This window comes from Nerophis ophidion, linkage group LG04, assembly GCF_033978795.1.
Source record: "Nerophis ophidion isolate RoL-2023_Sa linkage group LG04, RoL_Noph_v1.0, whole genome shotgun sequence".
In the NCBI taxonomy this organism is placed as follows: domain Eukaryota; kingdom Metazoa; phylum Chordata; class Actinopteri; order Syngnathiformes; family Syngnathidae; genus Nerophis; species Nerophis ophidion.
This window is the reverse complement of record NC_084614.1, coordinates 25187526-25212587: the sequence shown is the minus strand read 5'-3', so window position 1 is coordinate 25212587 and position 25062 is coordinate 25187526. Positions and strand designations below refer to the sequence as shown.

The 25062-nt window shown below is 38.4% G+C and overlaps 1 long non-coding RNA gene across 4 annotated transcripts in view; it reads left to right on the top strand.

Moving 5' to 3' along the window:
* The window catches only part of LOC133550539 (uncharacterized), a 75112-nt gene extending 52951 nt beyond the window's left edge, over positions 1-22161 (top strand). For 2 of the 4 annotated variants that reach the window (XR_009806300.1, XR_009806299.1), the window contains exon 4: positions 20350-20964. This is a non-coding gene — a long non-coding RNA (uncharacterized LOC133550539). Of the gene's footprint in view, positions 1-20349; positions 20965-21747 lie in introns of those variants that run through there. The other 2 variants (XR_009806301.1, XR_009806302.1) reach the window with 2 other exon arrangements.
* The last annotated feature ends 2901 nt before the right edge of the window (positions 22162-25062 follow it).

The following is a 25062-nucleotide window of genomic DNA, read 5'->3' as shown; positions in this document are numbered from 1 at the left end:
CGTATGTACCAATTTGAGTCAAACCTCGACAGATGCTATGTAAGAAAAGTAGAACTGCCTTTCACTTTACTAAATAAGAGTTTTTTTGGGGAAACATGACTCATTTAGACATTGATCCAGCAGAGACTTTGGCTCCAAACTGCAGACGAATATTTGTAGCAGACAGTTAGGGGTTATTGAAAACACCATGTAAGGATTATGTTTGGTCTAAAACTGCTATGAACTGTGTCTCCAGTGTAGTTTAAAATATGAGTCTGAAATTAAACATCTCCTTGTGTTTGCTCAATGTACCCTTACAAGGATTGCCATTTCTACTCAGCTGGGGATTTTTTAAAGAACTTATATTGTGGTAAATTATGTTTAGTTACATTTTACTAAGGTTTTGGCGATAATTAAGATAGCTTCAGTGCATCAGCTTCAATGTTTGAAACTATTTTATTTTGTGTTTTGATGCTAGAGTGGGAGCACTTCCTGATTGATGAGTGATTCAAACATTTATCAATGAAGTGTTTACTATAAAAAGGAACAACACTCTTCTGTATTGACAAATCTGCTTTTCTGTAAAATTTCTCCACCACACATGCCGAAGAGACCCATTATTTTTTTGTTTTCTTTTTTGTTGTTGAAAGAAATAACATTTTTAGCTTGAACAAGGGTTTGGCATTTTCAGTCAAAGTTAGGCCATGTACATTAGCAGTGTAAAAACTGTATACGAAACTCCAGTTTGTTTTGTCCTTAAAATTATTAGACATGCCTGGTGCTTGAGCAAAAGTTAAAATTCACACAAAATGGAATGTGCGGGTATAGAAAAAGCTAATTGAAACATATTTTAGTCTGTGTTTGCATTTGTTTGTTGGTGGCACACATGACTTGGAGCTGTGCTTTCTGCATGTTTGTGAGCTGTTTTGCTTCTTCCCTTCCTGTGTGTTGAAATTCCCCTGCTGCAGACAGTCTGGGATGCAGAGATGGTGGACGGTGTGGGGGGTGAGGCAGCGGACATGGCGGCAGGCCAGAATCAATTGGCAGTGTAATGAGATGGCCTGGTGCCAGGTAACCATGGAGCCTACCCTCTTTGCCTGTCTACCATTGCAGAGTTCAAAATTAACTGAATGAAGAAAGAGAGGGAGGGTAGGAAAATCAGGTTCTGAAATGGATTGGAAGGTGAAAGAAACTGAATACACCGAGGGTGGTTGTTGAGATGATGTGAGCAATTTCAAAGTAAAAAATGTACTCTACCATGAAATCATTGTTTTGTTTTTTCTGTATTTTGCTTCTGCAGTCCGCCACACCAGGTGGAAGAATTTTCAAAAAATGAGCACTTACAAAAAAAAATGATAAGAGTTTTTTTTCTTAATGTCGGCCTGCCTTTGTCAGAAAAATTCACCTTAGTTCCCTGTTGTCACACATTCCTGTCATGAATGGTGTGTTAATATTGACCATTCTATACCATTATATCTGTGAATTCTTAAGGCCAGCATATCCTTCAACTAAAAAATAAATTAAGATGTTAAGTAATTAGGAGCTTTTTATTCCTACTCCCTTACCACTGCAAAATCATTCTTCTCAATCTTCTCTCAATCCCTTCGACAAACATCTTTATTTGGCAGTGTGCTAACCATTATGAGTGATTGAACTTTCTACTCTGCTATTTTGACTTCCACCAACTGAGGTAATTGTTATCACAGACTAACATATGTTGGATAAAGCAGTACTTTATCTTAAAAAAAAAAAGCCCTAAGGACAGGGGTGTTTTCAAGATCAAAAGATTGTTGTTAAACACATCCTATAGGAAAATAGTTATTTTCTGTTTTTGATTTGTGTTATAGATTACATATTGGTTTTCTAGTGGTAATGGCAAATATTACCAAATTTTCGGCCTCTAAAAATGTTTGGCCCATCAGCTTTTGACTGGAATACTTTCATCACCAAACACTGCCGAAACTGGATGTTGTGATGATGTAAGCAGGAAGCACGCGCTTGTCTGGAGGGGATGCAACCTGTCTGCGGTGTGGAAGTACTTTAATACACTATATCCGAGAAAGACAGTGATCTGCAAAAACGTACAATGTGTAAATATCACCTTGTTATCAGGTTTACTCACCTGAAATCCAAACACCCGAATGCCTTTCTAATTATGCTAAAGGGGACCTATGATGAAATTCGTCTTTTCTGACTTATATGCTCTGATCGACTTAGCCAAGTAGGACCCCAACGCAGAGCAAAAATAATAAGAATAACAAAGGGCACTCAAAAAGAAGTAAGAAAGGAATAACTAAGGATGCATACAAACGGTGTAAAAAAAACTGAAAATGCACACAAAAGGTGTGGAGAGGAGACGGTTAACACTGCATGGCAGCGTTGGGACAAAGCCACAGGAATACGAGAAGCGTGATTGGAGCCAAAGCAGAGGAAATGAAGAAGACTGGAAGGGTGTAACATCAGGACTTTACTGGCACTAAGTGTATGGACTGGAGAGCTTAAGTAGACAGGAGGAAATTAGTATCAGGCGTGCGCACAGGTGACTGTGCCCCGTGACCCAGAAACCAGGCCAACAAAACCAATAAAAAGCAGACATAGCTGCCAGATATTGACATTATAAATGGTGTTAAAATGTTGGATATTTGTTTTAAAAAATGCCAAAGCAGCAAGTCATAAGGTTCAGACATGTTGGCGTGAGCTAGCTGGAAGTTTTGGATGCCTCTGTTCTCGGGGTTTGCATTCTGGCAACGTCTTGACGTCAGAGCGAGGTAGATATACTTATTTGGACATAAAGTAATTAACATTAAGTAAGGCTCTCAGCCAGAGTGAATAGCTCCTACTCCCCTTCTGCTCCATGCTATGAGAAAACAGAAAATAAGGTAGGATAAAGTATTATTTTCACCTAATCAAAACATGTGCATAATAATTCTAACGTGCAACATGCAGTGACATAATTGCAGATAAAAGCATTTTTTTTAATGCATATCCCACTCGATTGGCGAGTGTACAGGTGTATTTGATTCCATATAATGTTTATGTTAATTTTCGACCTTGTCTTAAGCAATAGCGGTGATAACTTCATGATATATAATAAGATATATATATATATATATATATATATATATATATGTATATATATTTACATATACATATATATATATATATATATATATGTATATATATACATATACATATATATACATATACATATATATATACATATATATATGTATATATATGTATATGTGTATATATATATATATATATATATATATATATATACTTGAGGTTTCTGTGGTTTATCCGTTATACAGTGCTCAATACCGGGGTAGGGCGGAATATACCCCTTAGGTCAGGAAAAAACACAGAGGCTGTATCATCCCTACTTTCGCAGGTTTCCCTGCTCGTCAAAATCCCCTGAAGAGCAGGGAAACCTGCGAAACAGGCTTGTAGGGATGATATATCCTCTGTGTTTATATATATATATATATATATATATATATATATATATATATATATATATATATATATATATATATATATATATATATATACCACCCCACATCACCGCCCCCTCTGTGTGTCGGTTGAGGTGGGCGGGGTTTGGTGGTTGCGGGGGTGTAGCCCAGAAGAGTAGCGCTGCATGGGATTCTGGGTATTTGTTCTGTTGTGTTTTTGTTGTGTTACGGTGAAGATGTTCTCCCAAAATGTGTTTGCCATCCTCGTTTGATGTGGGTTTACAGTGTGGCGCATATTTGTAACAGTGTTAAAGTTGTTTGTACAGCCATCGTCAGTGTGACTTGTATGGCTGTTGATCAAGTATGTCTTGCAGTCACCAACGTGTCATATTGCAGAGAAAAATGTTAAATTGTTAGTATGAGCATAAACTTTTATACAACAAGCTACTTATATTTTTCAACTTAAATACAAAAATACACATAAATATTAAAAAAATAAGATTTACCTTAAAATTACATATAAAATTGTTAGATTGTTAGTAGGGACATATACTTTCATATGACAATCTACATATTAAATGAAAGTTAATTACTGTAATTTTACATTAATTTGAAAGTAATTTGAGAAAACAGAAAATTATATGTATAATTAATTTGGTATTTTTCTGTAAAAAAAATAGAAATATACAGAGTTTGTCATTACTGGCATATTACTTAAAATAACTGGCGGTTTGTTTATTTACAGATTATGTCTTCAATTCTACAGTTTTATAACCTATTAAAAAAAATGGAAAAACTATAGTAGAAATTTAGAGTAAATTAACCATAAAAATAGGATTTTTTTTTTACAGTGTACATTATATATACACATGAAGTGCACATACATGTAGGAATCATGTTTAATTGATATTACGGTTCGGATTAAACTGAAAAAAGGAATACAATTATTCAGGGTGAAGGTGGGCTCTATTGTTGCTAGCTTAATCTAATGCTAGCATATAATGGACCAGCTCATTGACATGCTAACAAAAATTAGCAGGGCCAATCACAGGACACATATACAGACAAACAATCATTCACACTCACATTCATATCTACAGTCTCCAATGAAGTTAACATGCATATTTTTCAAATGTGGGAGAAATCCACCGTACGTCTTAGACATTATGGTCGGTAGTAATGCCAAAACTAGTATAGTTTACTCAGGCTTAAACAACACATGTATTAATTGACCTGAAATACCTTTCTGTTCAACTTTCTTTTCTTACTTTTGCTGGGTGTCCATTCCGTTTAGGTACAATAAAACTGCACATAGCGTGTAGCGTGTCTGACAGGCGATTCAGATGTAGGTTTTTGTTGTTTTTCAAAATAAAGCATAGAGGAACATTTTGATGACATTTACAATGGTTTTCAAACCTATTATGGTCAATGGTATGTAGATAATAGGCTTCATACTGTATATCCATTCACTATATTACTTAAATGTGTTTTCATCCATCCATCCATCCATCTTCTTCCGCTTATCCGAGGTCGGGTCGCGGGGGCAACAGCCTAAGCAGGGAAACCCAGACTTCCCTTTCCCCAGCCACTTCGTCTAGCTCTTCCCGGGGGATCCCGAGGCGTTCCCAGGCCAGCCGAGAGACATAGTCTTCCCAACGTGTCCTGGGTCTTCCCCGTGGCCTCCTACCGGTTGGACGTGCCCTAAACACCTCCCTAGGGAGGCGTTCGGGTGGCATCCTGACCAGATGCCCGAACCACCTCATCTGGCTCCTCTCGATGTGGAGGAGCAGCGGGTTTACTTTGAGCTCCTCCCGGATGGCAGAGCTTCTCACCCTATCTCTAAGGGAGAGCCCCGCCACACGGCGGAGGAAACTCATTTCGGCCACTTGTACCCGTGATCTTATCCTTCCGGTCATGACCCAAAACTCATGACCATAGGTGAAGATGGGAACGTAGATCGACCGGTAAATTGAGAGCTTTGCCTTCCGGCTCAGCTCCTTCTTCACCACAACGGATCGGTACAACGTCCGCATTACTGAAGACGCCGCACTGATCCGCCTGTCGATCTCACGATCCACTCTTCCCCCACTCGTGAACAAGACTCCTAGGTACTTGTTTTCATGTGAAAATAAAACCTGTATTTTGAAGGTGTAACAGATTTTCTTTTGCTGTGACGGTTCACCACAATCAAATACACGAAGGGCAAACCCTGCAATACTACGGCCTGACTAGACCTGACTTAGAACAAGCTTCAAAGATTTTTATGGAAGTTTTGTTGAATGTGAACATGATTTGCAAAGCGTCCCCTAACAATATGCATATTAGAAAGAGTTTCATGGTTAGCATACTGTTTATCTTAATACTGTATAATATTGACTGTAAACCTCCTTTTGAATCATTGTCAATGTACTATCTGCTGTATTGCCAGCAGTGCCAGAGTAGTTAAAACAAAAAAAATCTTTGGTTGAAATGGCCCAGACATCCAGAGACAAGACAGTGGGCCAATATGTCTGTGGTGTGGATTAATGGGAGGACTGGAGAAATGCTGCCGCAGTTGTGCGTGAGCAGAATATTAGAGAGGGGAAGTGAGAGGAGGGCTCAGGGTGCGACAAGCAACTGCAAAAGATGGGAAAGATGAAAGCGCAGAAAATATATTAAAACATATTGAAACATCACAGACTAAAGATGTTTTGAATGAGAACTTGCAGTAATAAATACTACTGCTCTCTCACATCCCCGTCTGGTATATTATCCATCTCACTGCGGGGTTTATCCAGGCATTTCACTGGATATTAGAATGCTATTTACACGCAGGCCTCAGCTACAGGCCCACTTCTCTATCAAGTACCCTGGAGGAAATATCGCACAAACTGTAAGAGTTTGCCAGACAACTAATGTAGGAAATGTAACAGAACGGTCTATGTTTTTGCACAAACACGTTTATTATTTAGCTAAATTTTTACTATATTTATCAGTTTCGCAATAGCGATACTTATATGACTACATACTTTCTTAGAAAACTTCATTTTCTGAATTAATCACTTTTTTGCGTAAAACTGGACTTTCACCATAGGCCATCTCAGTTTTAAGGGCATCTATACCAGTGGTTCTCAAATGGGGGTACGCGTACAGCTGGGGGTACTTGAAGGTATGCCAAGGGGTATGTGGTTTTTTTTTTTAATATTATAAAAATAGCAACAATTCAAAAATATTTTATAAATATATTTATTGAATAATACTTCAACAAAATATGAATGTAAGTTCATAAACTGTGAAAAGAAATGCAAAAATGCAATATTCAGAGTTGACAGCTAGATTTTCTGTGGACATGTTCCATAAATATTAATGTTAAAGATTTCTTTTTTTTGTGAAGAAATGTTTAGAATTATGTTCATGAATCCAGATGGATCTCTAATACAATCCCCAAAGAGGGCACTTTAAGTTGATAATTATTTCTAGGTGTATAAATCTATTTATAATCAAATCATTTGTTTACTTTTCAACAAGTTTTTAGTTATTTTTATATCTTCTTTCCAGATAGTTCAAGAAAGACCACTACAAATGAGCAATATTTGGCACTGTTATACAATTTAATAAATCAGAAACTGATGACATAGTGCTGTATTTTACTTCTTTATCTCTTTTTCCACCAAAAATGCTTTGCTCTGATTAGGGGGTACTTGAATAAAAAAAATGTTCACAGGGGGTACATCACTGAAAAAAGGTTAAGAACCACTGATCTATACTAAATAATTTTTTTAGCTTTTATGCACAACATAATGAATAACGCACAGTTTGTACAGCTATCTCTGTATTATGTTAAGTTTATGTTTTATTAAAAAAAACAAAAACCTATTGTGTTCACTTCACGACAAGTTAACATTTGGGATTATGTTTTTCCTCCAGTTACCATTATTGTAATTGTATTTTTATGGGTGAATAACTAAACCATTATTTTACATATGCTTGACAGTAGAATACCTTTCACATTTGAACTGATACGGTACAAATTCCTGGTATTTAGGAATCGGTATTGTGTATGTTAATGAATGTTAATTGTTTAATGATAAGATCAATTTTTTTCAATGTTACATCTAAAAAATAGCTGATTATGATAACTTTGCTTTCCAGTTGTTACATATTGTTTTCTTATAACATTTCTGAGTCTCATTTGCAATTATTATATAGTAGATGAAACTAAGTGAACGCAAGTGGACTGTTTGGTTTGTCTTGGAAGACATTTCGCCTCTCATCCGAATAGGCTTCATCAATTCATGCTCCTAAAATTAGATTGGTCAGATCTAGTCTAGCGGCTGGTTCCAAAACCCCAAATGTTTATATTTCAAAACCAGGAAGATGTGCCCGGGCAAGGATTATTTCGCCCTATCATGGTGAGAAAATAACTGTTTTGATGCAAACGAGCAATGCTACTGTCAAAGCCAACGAAAGATGTTAAAGTGCAATTTCCCACTGTTAGCATTTAGGTTTTGTGTGTCAAAACAATCGCTGTGGATCTAATAAACGAAAACCGGGGCTTCCATGTTTACCAAAAACCCACACTTACCGATTAATACCTACTTTTTGACTAACACAACCCACTGGAACACAAACTGTCCGTTATCAGAACCCTACAACACAGAGCTGATAATGTTCTTACCAGCCCACAGGCCAAAGAGAAAAAGCATAGGTATTTGAGGGAACCACTCAAAAGCTTTGGTTACCCCAACTGGTTGTTTGTAAAATGTGCATCCAGTTCCAGAAATAACAAAAACAGAGTGGATGAGGAGGAAAAACACATGTATCAGGTCTATCTGAGAAACTCAGAAGAACTTTTAACCAACACAACATCCCAGTATACTTCAAACCAGGCAACACCCTGAGACAGAGACTAGTGCATACTAAAGACGGGCCACCCCACACCCACTAAAACAATCTTGTGTATGCTATCCATTGTAATGATGAATGCAGTGATTCATATATTGGAGAAACAAAAGAACCTCTGAGCCGACACATGGCACAACATAGACGGGAAAACTCTTCAGGCCAAGACTCTGCCGTCTACCTGCACCTCAGGGAAAAACAGCACACCTTTGAGAACAAAAATGTACAGATTCTGGACAATTGAGGACGGATGGTACGAAAGAAAAACCATCCCTGAACAGAGGAGGTGGTCTGCGACACCCCTCTCTCCCACATACAACACTGTCCTTTCAACTATTCTTTAAAGACTCTGCAATTTTGCTTCCAACAAATAACATAAGTTAGAAACATTCTGATCACAGAAGGTGACCAGTATGCCATTTGTGCCGTTTGTTTACAACTGAATGGAATGCTTACGCGGGGGATTCTGACTATTTTGGACTGGTAGTAGTCGATCAACACCAGTCGTTCTGCCACACAATACGAGCAGAAATTACACTTCAACAACGTTCGTTGGCTTTTACAGTAGGATTATTAATTTTGACCAAAACAGTTGTTTTTCTCGTTACGATAGGTCGAAACCATCCTTGCCCAGGCACACCCTCCTGGTTTTGGAATATAAACATTTGGGGTTTTGGCACCAGCTGGTAGACTAGATCTGACCAATCTAAGTCTATGAACACAAACTAATGAAGCCTACTTGAAAGAGAGACAGAACATCTTCCAGGACAAACCAAACAATCTAGTTGCGATCGATTGAATGCCATAAAATTAAAATGACATGGAGGAATGAGTACATTCATAGACAAGCTGGGTAACGTTTGCTGTGGTCTATAATAATATGGCACACAATCTAAAATCAGAAAGGCAACCAATATTACAGATACATAGTGTCATGAGACATGCAAATATAAATCAAATTCACAGAGGACATAATTTAAGGGCATGCAAAGTGTTCAGATATACCTACAAACGACGCATAATAATGAAAAATGTACATACAGCTAGCCTCGGTAGCATGTTAGCATCAATTAGCTTGCAGTCATGCAGTGACCAAATATGCCTGATTAGCACTCCACAGAAGTCAATAACATCAACAAAGGTCACCTTTGTGTATTCACGCATAGCATACAACTTCTGGTGGACAAAATGTAACAAAGAAGGCGCGACGTAACATACGTCTTTCCGTGGCAGTGCCACAAGTCATACATGTAAACAATACTGCTGTGTCACAGTCCACACAACTACCGTGGTTTCAAGGACCGCCAAAAATAGTCGGACAACACGGCGCTCACCAAATACTCTCATCAATGAAGCATAAACACAAACATGCAAAACAGTGGACTTTCTTTCTAACAGTAAATTGGCTTTGCGTGCAGTTGCAATTTCTAGACGTTAGATGGCAGTAGTGTATAGGCTATGGTGTGTTGCCCAACAGCGTAGCTAGGAAGTAGCCTTTCCCATGATCTTCACGAAAATCCAATACAATGTGCTAAGTAGTGTGTGAAAAAAATAAAATAGTGCGTCCTATATGTGGGCTTGCTGTGTGAGATCTACTAAGATTGGTACAGACCGCCTTATTTAAAAGAGGATTTTGTGTGCTTACGGGGCTTTTACCACAGACACAATAATTTTCTGAACTATCATGTCATCATGCTCCTACCTGTGTGCAATGTGTTTAACCAGCAGCACACATCTCTAATCCGTACCACCTTTTCTGAATCGCAATCTGAGCAAAACACACAAATATTTCCAAAATAAAAATAATACGCCAGCAGACACCAAAACGTATAAATTGAATTTTATTTAAACAGTTCCATAAGTCATCCAGCAGCAACACAATTATAAAATTAAATTGCTGAATAGTAGATATGTCAGTTCCACAAGTTATCCAGCAGCAATACGATTATAAAATTAAATTGCTGAATAGTAGATATGTCAAATATATATATTTTTTTTGACCGTCTAAAATGTTGACACACGTGTACAAAGGAAGATTCTCGTCAGTCCATCGTCTTTCTGTGCAGAGCGAGCACTGATCCTGCAGCTTTAACTTATCAGTTTGCACGTTCTTCTGACACATGCTAAATAATACGCTAAATAAGGCTCGCAAAACAGCGATGAGTGTTGAAAAATCATATTGCTTATGCTAAATAATTCTATTAGCATTTTCTCCTCCTAGTATTGTAGCCGTTTTAATGTTCTGCATATTTTTTGCATATTAATTAAGACAGATATGCAAAATGGACCTATTCTTCTCAATTAACAGATACAACCCACTTAGCCACTTAGCACAGCAGCTAGCAATAGCTCCTCTCTTCTGCTCGCTTGGTGTGTCAAATGTTTAGCTACTCCTCAGTGTGAAAGTATAAATAAAAGGGATAAATAAAAGTCCAACCTATCCTATCCTATCCTATTCTATATATCGTATATTGGCATTCAGCCTAAAAAATACTGGAATATTAGTTTTGGACCATATTGCCCAGCCCTAATATCAAGTTTGCACGTGTTTTAGTACGTGCAAACCTTAAGTAAATCAGGTCCTAAAAAGTGTACTTTTTACATACAAGCTTTTTAATCATAATGTGCATATTATTTGTAGCTTTCATGACAAAATTTGGAGGTGTTAAAATTGCCATGGGAAATCGCTAATGCTTATCAGTTGGATGTATTTGGCAAAGCCAAAATATATTAGCATCAAGCTAGCACATTTCGGAAAAGTGGAGACTTACTTTATGTTTGAGCGTTTTCTATCAGGCATAATGTTTGCTTTGTTTGGCATTTAAAATAGCAACATTTTCTAAAAGCAGTTTGGCTAAGTCCGCTCTGACTGCTGCTTGTGTGATTTTTCATGTTTTGAATTGCTACGCAGTGGTTACCACGGAATTCGGTTAGTATGAATTACAAAAGTACCGAATCTGGTACCCATTCCTACTTGACAGGCTACGAATGCATTAACAATTTTCCAAAACACTACAACCTGCTTTATATAGTTAATAGTAAAGTGAGTAATATTTATATAGCACTTTTTAGCGAGTCAAAGTGCATTCATTACATAGCAAAGCACATTATCTAAATTTTTAAGCTATATTTAAACCAGTGTGGGTGGCACTGGGAAAGCTGGAATCAAACCTAGAACCCTTAAGTTGCTGGCACAGCCGCTCTACTAACCAAGCCAAACCGACCCCCACTACCATGTATGATTCTCAATAAGATTGAGCCGAAGAGTATCATAGTTCCATTAACCCAGTCCATACTCAATGAATCCTCAAAACCGTTTAACATGTACAGTATTTTTGACAACTATCACCCACAACCAATCATTCCCCCTGCAGCATCGCTATTGATGTCTGTTTAAGTAGTTTTACCAGTTTCACTCAATTGTGCACGCAGCACCAAACAATGACAGGCTGGACCGTGGGCGTTTATGTCCTTTTTGTTTTAACTGCTATATCCAAATAATTGGACTCAGCCACTTTTAGTGCCTGCCCCCCTGGGAGGCAATAAACTCAGCTGGTAATTTTTCCCAAAAATACTAAAATAGTCTCTTGACGAATGTTGTTAACCCAAAAGCAAAGAGGAGAGGACCATGTAAGATAAATTTATATTTTAGCCTATATTTCTGATTTCTTTGCCAAGTTATTGTCAAGTGTACTTATTTTACTGTATGAGAAAAATAACTACAGTTAAGATGAAAAGAAGAATCAAAAGACAAGTTATTATGGACTTTCTAACTATCTGTCATACAGTCAAAACTTACTTTAGGATTGCAATAGAAATCCAGGAAATAAACATGATTACTGTAATGTCCGCGCTGTAGACCCCCACCCACAACCACCTAATGTTTTTTTATATTGTACATATTGGCCGTACAAGTCTATAGGCCGCAGAAGAACACATTGAAATATGAAATATTCACAAATATATTTGTGTTTATTCACAAATGTGTCAAAAAACCTGTAACACAGCATACAGTCGCTGTTCCAAATAAGTCACTGAGCGCGGTTTTCTTTTCTTTATCCTTTTCCTGCCTTTTAGGGCACAATAGTGGTGTTGGATTTCTGATTCGTGCGGTGACTGTTTCCTTTTCCGATTGCCGGGTCAATCTCCTTCAGCTTTGGGGCTGCGTTGTATGCATTTTGTTGTGTGTTCTCCATGATGAGGTCCATAACAAGCTAAATGTCTGACTGAATGATTGTGTAAATGTGGTTGATTTAATGTAAAGAACAGCCTATAGATATATCAGTAAACATACATAATATAATATTATTTACATATATAATATAATAGTCTAAACGTATCTCTTATGTATGATTGCCATCTACTCGTCACACTTATCATTTCACCATGTACCAAATAAAATTGCTTTGAGGTAAGTAAGCACAACCAGAATTATGCCGTACATTAGGCGCACTGGGTTATGCTGTGTGTGTGTATATATATATATATATATATATATATATATATATATATATATATATATATACATACATATATATATATGTATGTACAGTATATATATATATATATATACATATATATACACACACATATATATATATATATATATATATACATACATATATATATATGTATGTACAGTATATAGATATATATATGTATATACTGTACATACATATATATATATCCATATAATGTACAAACAATGTACATTTATACAATAAACAATATATATTTATACAGTTCTGAAGTTAGTGTAGTGATAGACATTACATATATATGTAATGTAATTAGATAGAGCATCTAAATAAATTTGGTATCGAAATCACTACACTTCAGTTGTAGTGGCAATTCTAAGACAAAACCACAGTTTTTTAAAATATTTTTTTTATTTCAACTCTGTTTGCTCTCATTTAGATTGAGTATCTATTAGGGGTGTAATGGTACGTGTATTTGTATTGAACCGTTTCGGTACGGAGGTTCCGGTTCGGTGCTGAGGCGTACCGAACGAGTTCCACACAAACATATGAAGTAGCCGCCTATCCTAAAGTCTTAACAATCTGCTCCGCTCCGTTCTGCCTCCGTCTCTGTCTGTACACAGCACCCTGCATTGTCCCTCCCGCACAACCATCTGATTGGTTACAACCGTAGCGGTAACAAGCCAATCAGCAGTGCATATTCAGAGCGCATGAAGTCAGCGCTTCAGCGTCGAGCAGATATGTCTTTAGCAGGGGAGCAACGGGCTCTCCCCAAATTATACTAAACACTTACAAGTCAACTACTTTCTAAACAACTCACTCGCAGTCCTGGCTGTAGGTGAAGTCTGGTTAGCTTTTAGCGTAACGTTAGCTCATTTTGCGGTGTGTGCGTGTGTGTGTGCGCGCATGTGTGTGTGCGTGTGCGCGCGCGTGAGTGTGTGTGTGTGTGCGTGTGTGTGTGTGTGTGTGTGTGTGTGTGTGTGTGTGTGTGTGTGTGTGGGGGGGGGGGTGCGTGTGTGCGTGTGCATGCGTGTGCGTGTTACGGACAGTGTTGATTGAGGTGTGTTGAAGCAGCAAAAAAGGACATTATATTAAATGAAGAGTTTCTGTCTCTGATAGTGTATATAATAATGTAAGTGCATCACAAAAGCCTACATGAACTCCATGGTGTTCAGGGATGAATAGTCTCCTATTGCTATTGTACTATTTTTTCAGCAATAGTTACATTAATTATTAGTAATGTAGCAGCCTAGTTTTGAATGGCAGGGTCCCTGCTATCACATGTTGATACAAATATAACATTTCCATAATAAAAATCAACTACAGGCTTCCCCAATGCTGTAATAAATCAAGCATGATGAGTTGACTTGAAACTGTTTAATGTTGCACTTTTTATATGTAGAAGAAAAGTTGTGTAATTTTATTTAATCTAAGCAACAACTTCAGGCACTTTAATGTGGATTAACGTGGGCAGAATTATTATAGTGTTCCCAATGTTAAAAGGATCAAGCCATTGTTTACATATTTTGCTAAATAAATAACCAAAAAATGTATATTTTGTTGTTTTCTTACTGTACCGAAAATAAACCGAACCGTGACCTCTAAACCGAGGTACGTACCGAACCAAAATTTTTGTGTACCGTTACACCCCTAGTGTCTATGTTTTTACACGTCATCGCCGACCGCAATGATTTAAAGGCCTACTGAAATGAGATTTTCTTATTTAAACGGGGATAGCAGGTCCATTCTATGTGTCATACTTGATCATTTTGCGATATTGCCATATTTTTGCTGAAAGGATTTAGTTGAGAACATCCACGATAAAGTTTGCAACTTTTGGTGCTGATAAAAAAGCCTTGCCTTTACTGGAAGTCGCAGACGATGACGTCACAAGGGTGAGGGCTCCTCATGTCCTCACATTGCTTTTAATGGGAGCCTCCAGTAGCAAGAGCAATTCGGACCGAAAAAAGGACAATTTCCCCATTAATTTGAGCGAGGATGGAAGATTTGTGGATGACGATATTGATAGCAAAGGACTAGAACATTTTTTTATAGATAAAATAAAGTATTTAAAAAAGGCGATTGCATTGGGACGGACTCAGATGTTTTTAGACACATTTACTAGGATAATTCTGGGAAATCCCTTATCTTTCTATTGTGTTGCTAGTGTTTTAGTGAGATTAAATAGTACCTGATAGTCGGAGGGGTTTGTCCATGGGTGTCTTGACGCCAGTCTCTGAGGGAAGTCGACGGCAGCTGCATGGACGGCGCAAGCTCAGCTGATCTCCGGTAAGAGGCGACTTTTTACCACAATTTTCTCACCGAAACCTGCCGGTTGACAATTGGTCCGGAACCGTGTTCGCTTGACTGCTCTGATCCATAGTAAAGCTTCACCTCCGGGAATTTTAAACAAGGAAACACCGTGTTTGTCTGGCTAAAGTCTAAAGCTTCCCAACTCCATCTTTCTACTTTGACTTCTCCATTATTAATTGAAGAAATTGCAAAAGATTCAGCAACACAGATGTCCAGAATACTGTGTAATTGCGCCATGAAAAGAGACGACTTTTAGCCGCAAATGGTGCTGCGCTAATATGTCCCCTGCAACCCGGGACGTCACGCGCACGCGCCATCATTCCGCTACGTTTTCAACAAGAAACTCCGCGGGAAATTTGAAATTGTAATTTAATAAACTAAACTGGCCGTATTGGCATGTGTTGCACTGTTAATATTTCATCATTGATATATAAACTATCAGACTGCGTGGTCGGTAGTAGTGGGTTTCAGTAGGCCTTTAAGTCTGCATATTATTTTCATACCAAATTGAAGAGGAAAGTTCGGCAATATAAAGATACAGTACAACCTGCGATGAAGCCCGATTTTTCCAGGGTAATCGTCAATACGTAGTCATCAGAATGCGCACACTCAAACCCACACATACATAGATAGGCACACACAAATACACACATTACAACTCTTTTTTTCTCCACTCAGCAGAGCATTGATTGTGACGTAGCAACAATGATTTGTACCAAAATAAAAATGTCTGATTTACAATATTATCAGTAAAAATGTAGCTGAGATAGGCTCCAGCACCCCCCGAGACTCCGGAAGGGACAAGCGGTAGAAAAATGGATGGATGGATGATAAGAGACATTTCAGTTTGCATTGATTTAAGCAAACTATAGGTAAGAGACAAACAGCAACACATAACTACCCAACTGTTGACTTCTACCTTGTTTTCTTCCATGACAACCTCCTTTAAGTTGTGTAATCAATCAGAAATTTGAACCAGTTAAAAGGTTTCCAACATGTCAAGTGTAGAAAGTGTTTTGCATATTACCCATTATGCCTGGTAGTGGATTTACATGGGTGTAATTTAAAATTGTGTATTCTGCTTTGTAGTGATGCATACGGTGCCCCGGTATTTTTTTGGGACCGGTTACTAATTGGGTCGGTTCAAGAAGACCCTTATAATTCTGGACTAATGATACGGCTATCAGTATTTTTTTTTTATCCAGCTAATTGTTGTAATTATGAAGGGTTGTCACAGTCATTTCAGGTGCTACGCATAAAAAAAGACAAAGGGAGGATTTGATAATCAGCTTGGTATAATCACAAATAGGGAAGCAACATCAAACTATAGTTTGTAAGAAAACATTTCCTTCTCGTCCCTCAAAGTCACGCACGCCAAGAAGAGTTAATGCCAGTTTGCAGTGAATTTGTCATCCAAGCGATCGGGGAATCCACCTTGATTCACTTTAAAAAGTAAAACATTTTAATAATCATGGGGTGTCTTTATTTAAATAATACACACACGACACAGACATACATCGTCCCTCACTCAAATACGTCTGTGTACAACTTTACCACAAATAGCAATTCCTATTGTTACAAAATGCACACCACCTAAAATACTAATTGATTTGATTAAGTCATATTATATAACTTATATAATATACCATGTAAAAGGTCTGTGCTATGCACATAAATGTCATAAATATAGGGCCGATAAAAGTACAGATGAATACCGGTATCGATAAGTAATATTGATATGTGTATTGATATCGATACAATTTTAATGATATACTTTCCTACTGCTGAGACATTTTATTATAATGTTCAAAAAGTTCACTGACCAGGTTGTGTGTGTGTTATGTGAGACCATGTCTGTTGACTTTCTGTGTTGGATATAGTTTATTTGCACAATGAGCGGAAAAGCTTGTTTGGATTGGGTCATAAAAATTGATGCTATAATGTTTCAGAGTAAACCTTTACCAAATTTACAACCGTCGTCCACTAGATGGCAGCAAGTGTAACCCAGAAAATGTTGCGGGCCAAAGTCCTTATTAAACTTGTGACGTTTCGTGGGCCGGGATCAAGACGCTGGCAGGCCACATTTAACCAACAGGCCATAGTTTGGACACCACTGCACTAATCAGACACACATTTGCATCAGTTCTCCTAAATGTGCCAAATTGACACCTCTCAACAATGTTTTAAGACCAGTTGTTCTCAACAGCATCTGGTAGTATATTCAAATTCCTTGCTTTATCAATAAAGGCCAATCCTTAGAATGTAACCAATTCACATTCTTTGAAGACTAGGCACATTTTTAAAGCTTCACTATTTTCACTGTTTTTGACAAGCCTCACTTTATCAAACATGGCTCTCAAAATACTTTGCTGCAAATTTAAAGCAGAAATGCAGAAGTATAAACGGAAAAAGTGGACGGTTGTTTCACATACAATAGATTTGGAAGAGACCCCTGTGATTTCAGATTGCAAGTTAAAAGGATGTCTTTTGTTGAATGAAGTTCAGACACACACCGTGCAGGTAGTCAGTTTAAAACGCGTACAACTTTACTGCACTGTTTGTGGCTCGGCTGTCTTACGCGTATTTGATTTTAATTCAGACTGTGCCTTGTCGTTATGTTGCTTTATCTAAAATGTAGTCTTTTGTTTGACCGTTGTTCTTGTTGCCTCTTTCCCAGGCTCTGAGAGTGGCTATAAGGATTGGGGTTATGCCCATGTCAATGGCTCTGTTTTCTTTAACCTTCTGTTTTGGAGAGGCCCTTGTCCGTGTCGGCACTGTGACTGGTTTTTTTGGCAATATCCTGAAAGTCAAATCTGTTCATTTAGATTCAAGTGGTGACCACAGAACAGACAGCAGCCAATTGTCATGCTGTGGCTAAACTAGTATGTGGGAGGATTAATAATCTGTGCAATTCTTCCTTTCTTAACATTTACAAAGCTGATTTGACCTATATAGGTGACCCCACAGGGGAAAAATCTGACCAGTCCACAGAAGACAGAAAAGCATGATAATATGTAATCAGACATGAAGATAATTGTACTTAATTTGGAGAGCACTTTAAAAAATAACAAGTGTACCAAAAGGCTGTTCAGGATAATTAATTAAAAACAATGTAAAGACAATATTATATACACTCTAGTCAGTCCACAACGTTTTGCATTAAATCATGTTTGCCTAAATGCTTTCGGACATAGTGAAATGGTGATGCATGTTTTAATTGATTTCATGTGAATTAGTGGTTATTTCTGCTCATTGATTTAATAAATATTTTTTAACAGTGCATTAGAAACAAGTTATGAGGGAATTCTATATTTGTGACTAATGTGTGCACTGGAGCTCTGAGTTTACAGTATTACATCATAAACTATTTTCCTTAAATGTAACATCTACGGTACAATAAATAGACTTTTGATTCACAATACATTAGAACAGTGGTTCTCAACCTTTTTTCAGTGATGTACCCCCTGTAAACATTTTTTTAATTCAAGTACCCCCTAATCAGAGCAAAGCATTTTTGGTTAAAAAAAAAGAGATAAAGAAGTAAAAAACAGCACTCTGTCATCAGTTTCTGATTTATTAAATCGTATAAAAGTGCAAAATATTGATTAAAGGGCCCTCTTTGGGGTTTGTAATAGAGATCCATCTAGATTCATAAACTTAATTCTAAACATTTCTTCACAAAAAAAGAAATCTTTAACATCAATATTGCATTGTTGCATTTCTTTTCACAGTTTATGAACTTACATTCATATTTTGTTGAAGTATTCAATAATCAAGGATGGCGTGGCGCAGTGGGAGAGTGGCCGTGCGCAACCCAAGGGTCCCCGGTTCAAATCCCACCTAGAACCAACCTCGTCACGTCCGTTGTGTCCTGAGCAAGACACTTCACCCTTGCTCCTGATGGGTGCTGGTTGGCGCCTTGCATGGCAGCTCCCTCCATGAATGTGTGTGTGAATGGGTAAATGTGGAAGTAGTGTCAAAGCGCTTTGAGTACCTTGAAGGTAGAAAAGCGCTATACAAGTACAACTCATTTATAAATATATTTATAAAGGATTTTTCAATTGTTGCTATTTTAGAATATTTTTGAAAAATCTCACGTACCCCTTGGCATACCTTCAAGTACCCCCAGGGGTACGAGTACCCCCATTTGAGAACCACTGCATTAGACTATAAAACATTGTTGTTATGTGGTACAAATATTCATTTATCAGTCCTTGTTGCACAGCTTAATACTGGTTCTTATGGGTTGGCGACCCAGTTGTGTACACCCTGGGTCTGGTGTAAGTAGGGGACAAAGAATTTGAATGAGCAGAGGGAAACCTGGGAGAGATGCTCGCTGAATTGCCCAGCCCTCCCTGAAGCGGGACGGCAAGAAGCGCTTTTGCTCTCATATGCTCAGAGCTGCTTTTCGCCCGGCCCTCAGCCATTTTGGAGCGAGGAAAAAGTGCCTGCCTCTCCTTCTCTCACTACGTGGTGTAGATTTGGAAAGGTTTTGACTACGTATTTGTCGTAGTAGAGGACACATATTTCGCACCTCGCGTTTTAGAGATAATATGTTAGTAGAGGTAGAGGGGGGAAGCATCTTCCACTTTGTTTGTTCTTTTTTTTTTTTTTTTTTTCAGTTTCCTTGCTCCTGCTTTGTTCCTCTCATATGCAGTTCACTTTCACACTTGCTGTGCCTTAGCTCTCAAATTAAGTAGATTTACTCCTAAACACAAAGGAATATGTCCAATTTTTGCTTCACTAAGGAGAGACGGAGGTGCAGCCAAGAATCCTGCTGGGATCCAAAAGAACCATGCAAAATGAGGCACAAAAAAAAAAAAAAAAAAAAAAACACCACCCTTTGCCTAGTCACAAATTCCACTTTCTCTGTGGCCAGCACTGCGACTCCTCCTCATCCACATCTTACTGCTTACAACCTTTTGCCATTTCTCTCTTGCCGTACATTTTTTTTTAACGATTTGAGGATTTTGAAGCCTGGAAGATAAGGACTGAACAGCTGGTTATGAGGGCGTAACGAGGCAAAACGAGAGGATGTGTTCATCTACTTTTGGTTATTATTTGTCTTTTTATTTACTTAACTTGCTAGTAAATATTTTTTTTAATTATTTTTGTCTTTAAGCTTGCGCGTGTTTAAAAGTTTCGACAACGTGGGTGCACTGATGTCTTACCTGTTAATGTTAGTCTCTCCTCTTTATAGTCTTACATTCAATTTGTGGTGTTTTGTGTTTGTTTCACAGGCTTGTAGATTTACATCGAAGCGCTGGCCTGCACTGAATCTCGAAGCGGGAGTCCATCTGACACCAGAGGATGTTTGATCGTCTGTGTCCAGCCTGTGCCCTGTTGGTATGTTGGCCATTTGGAATACTTTCCACTGTGCAGACTGGGCGACACAGAGGCTAAGATATTTTGTTTTTACTTTAAATTTTAGACGATATATTAAAGGCTAGAAAAACTGTACTAATGCACATCATTTTTCTATTTTGCTCTATTTGATACTAGTTATTTTTTTTGTTGCCAGAATGAGGAATGTTTTTTACACCAATATAATACTTTTTATTTACATTTTTTATATCACATTTTTTATTAATGTATGTTTTTTTGTAACAGCCCACATTAAGAAATTTGAATCATTTTAAAATATCGATGCTCGTCAAAAACTCAATGTCATTTAAACAGTACTTCTTTTTTCAACTTGATTAATGTATTTCACATTTTCACATGATTACGATTGGAATTTCTCATTTCTTTCACTGCATTTATGGCCACGTTTAGAATTATATTTCCTTTTAGAAGCAATCGCTGACCACAAACAATAAAAATCACATTTTAAACAAAGCAGTCATGAGCTTTAGTCTGTCGCGATTTATTATTATAAAAACATCTGATTTGTATGAGCTCAACCAGCCTGTTTTTGTACAGCAAAGTTTAGCATTGTATTTTTGTTTCTGCATGACGCCATTTGAGACCAACAATAGAAAATAGACCTTAGTGAGTGATATGAACAATATGTTAATAGGATTTATATGTTCAAGGCAATATGATGTTTTCCCCCGTGTTTGCTCCTGAAGTGATAATGCCAGCTGCCACAAACCCGTAGATCCGAACTTGTGGTGACAGTCTGCACAAGCTCGTATCTACAGGTATGTGTCTCCTTGGCAGAAGCAACACCTGCCGCTAAAATCATGTGGATCATCCGTAGGAAATCTCATTTTCAACACAAAGTTGTGTTTGCCATTGTTGTTAACATTTTGATCTTAAAAGTTAAGCGTCCCACAGTTAAATAGATACCGGGTCAACGTGCCACAGCAGTGCTTGTAATTGGTTTAAAGATAATCAGATAATTTATCCAATGACATTAAAATCATTTTAGCTATAAATGTACATATTATAATATTTACCTTTTAAGGATTGTTTTAAGGAAAGTATCCCTGCAGCTTTTTCTTCCAGTGGTCCGCAGGCTGAGGTAGTAGGTTGTATAGTTCAGAGTGACACCACAGGAGATAACTGTACAGCCTCCTAGCTTTCCCTGAGGAACTACCTCTCTTTATTTGGATCCTTCTAACGAGCACCATTTTTGTAACACAAAAGCAGTCCCACTCTTTAAATCAGGTGCGTTTTGTATTCAAATGTTACAGCGGTTAAAGTGAACAAAAATGTGGCAATCTGGACATGGCACCAACACGCTGTTGCAGCAAGTTCTATGGAACAGCCTAATGAAAGAGACGCAACTGAGGGGAACCGCCATGCAACCGCAGGGGGAAGAACTGTGTCTTGGCGGCCAATTATGTGCAATGGTCAGTTTCACTTAACCAATACGATGTATTTCCTCTGTGCAGCCATGTGGTAAAAGCACTGCTGGGATCTAAAGAGCCAATAATAACTTTTCACAGAACCACAGAATCCTGATCTCCTCTTGTGAATTTGCACTGAATTTATGTTTTATATAGTTATTTTACCTTACTGTGTTCAGATCATGCCATTGTGGTTTTTGAAGTCCTTTCAGGCACTTGTGATTAAGGGCTGTATAAATAAATTGTGATTGAAACTTCTTTTAACATATTTTATAAGATTGGCATTTTTTTTCTTTTTTTGAATTGTGTTACTTTTCCTATGCACACCATTAAGTAAATAACTGAAATGTTTATTTTCTATCATAAAATAAACGTTTTCTTTTTCATTTGTATCTGAAGTAATGTAGACGATAAAAGGAGCCCCCTGGGTGTTGCACTGTGATATGGATGTGCTGTAGTGTGGTGGGCTGCTGTGTGCAGATGTGCAGTCCAGGGAGTGGTACGATGATGAAAGATTGTTTCCACTTAAACTCTTCACTCTCTGTCTCAAGGCCACCGGGTTCGATGAAGGTGGGGTGGGAGGGAGTGGTTTGGTGGGGGTCGCTGGGTCTTTTTGGCCAGAAGAAATGGGGGCCTACTGTAAGGGGCAATTGTTTGCAGTGCGAGCGAGCAAGCAGCGACTTACAGTCATGGAGAATATTTACCGGCGGCACACACACACACACACACACACACACACACACACACACACACACACACACACACACACACACACACACACACTGATTTACCATTGTGGAATCTAAGTGAACATTTTTAAACATGTTTTAATGTTAGCTCTTTGTGTCTGACAACATGTGTCAGAAATTGAAATTCAATTTATTGCATTACATTCTATTTTAAATATACCGTATGTATTTCTGTATTAATACATTAGAAACATATTTAAAGGCGTAGTCGCAAAGAGTGTTTGCATGCAGAAGCACACACACCATATTTGTGCTGTCACTGATCCCAGCCTCATATGTGGTCCGTCAGAGAAACCCTATTGCTGTAATTCCCTCTTCTCCCTATTTGTCCCACTCTCCTACCATCTTGCCTCCTGTTCCGTTTCACAAACCCTCGCAGCTTGATTTACAACGTTTAATACAGCTACAGTTTAAGTCTGGCACTTCAGACTTCCTGATATTTATGTTCCCTCTAACGTTCTTTGAACTTGTAGGTTTTCCTCTCTTTTGCACCATCCTTTCTTCTCCTGGTCCCTGTGTACCCCGTCATGTTCCCCTCCCTTTTTTTCTCCACACATGCTGTAATAGGCACTCACTCACTCACACACACACACACGCACGCACACACACACACACACACACACACACACACACACACACACACACACACATACACAGAGGGAGCGAGAGACAGGAACAGACTACTGGACTTGCCGACTGGGGAAGGACTTTTTTTTCTTTTCTTAAATGAAAAAAGAAGCTTGAAAAGAAGGATCGTAAGACAAACCTGATTTCTTTCTTTTGTCTCCTGTGCTACTTCTGTATGCTCTTGTTCTCCCTTACACTTTCTCCCGCCCTCTTTTTTGCTCTTTTGCCGCATACATTAGGCCCTTTGAGTGATTTCAGCTGTTTGAAAGGAAATGAAACGATATTTATTTCTCCTTCCCCGCTCTGCTTTGAGTGTATCGACGCTCCTTGTAGCAGGCAGAATAGCGAGTAGAGCCTCCATAGTTTCCCTGTCCCAGGGACCTGAGCTTGCAGTGTATGAAGGCAAGGGGAGGGGAACAGTCTACAGAGGTGTGATAGACGGAAGCGATGACAGAAAGAAAGTGTGAGACATTTCGTCGAGGGAAGAAACAATGTAGTAGTGTCACATGCGGCGAGGAAAGGAGGGGAGCAGCAGGCAGCAACAGGCGTTACACATTTTTCTGCTATTATTCACCACTCAGTGTGTGTGGGTCTTTTTTCATAATCGGTAAGAATCTGATATTAATGTTAACTACCCTTTGTTGAAAAAGCAGCATTCAAAAAATGTGGCCTCACGTGAAGTTTGTTTAATCCATGCATCCTTTTACAACTGTAGAATGTTCCTTTTTTCTCAATGTTCTCTCCTTGCATGCTGCATCATTGGTCCTCGCTTACGTTCATTAGTTGTCATTCATTTGCAACACCAGCATGCAGTCATCGATTTGCTCTTTGTTCTCATCTTTCTGCCGTCACCATATGCAAAGCATTAAATGTTGCATTTTATTATAATTCTAAATCTCGATTTTTAATGTTATTGTTGCTGATTTTCATCTTCAAACATCATCTTTCGTCATTCATTTCTAAACTGGGATGTCTTAGTTTCTATGTTGATTCTGACAATATTTCTTGTGCACCTCTTTTGTAAATCTTTCCTGTGTCTGTCTCTGACTGCACATGGTACAGTCCCCCTGCATGTCTGAGCAGCAGACGGCTAGACAGCAGCAATCTGCTATAGCAGCTTCGTGTGCTACTCTCATCGGTTTCAACAAAGCCCAAGCAAGCAGTGCTAAAATATCATTCTCTTGCCTTTTTTTGTCGCACAGATGGCTTTCCTGTCATTTTGTCGGGCTGCATCCTTTGCTCCTGTAGGGTTGACCAGCAGGAGAGACACACGGACAAGACTGCGGCAGCCATCGAGACGGCAGTCAGCCGGGTGAGTCGTCTCCGCTCCTTCCTCACTCCTCATCACTCTCCCAGCCTCCCATTCTGCCTACCCCGTGAGGTTATTCTGTTCGCCATATGAATGAGCTTACCTCTTCAGAAAGTCAAAACTGCATGATAGACAGGTGCAGGCTCAAGCCTTGCACAAGATGCTTTTTTTTTTTTTTTTTTTAAAAAGGAACTTTGCCTCAGCAACGAGGAGGGTTTTTGTCACGGCATCACGTTTTAATCGGTGCTTGTCACATGACCAGCACGCATGCTTGTGTAGTACCATTGATTACCATGACATGCTTATCTAGAGCAAATGTTGCGGCGACAATGAGGCCGGGATGTGCAGAGGCAGAGCTTTTCTTATGAATGTCATGTGATGAGCAATATCTGGGTGTGTATGGCCATTCAGCAGTATGTGTTTGTTTGCACTGGATTCAATTCTATGGAGCTACTGAACAAAAGTTATGCGTCC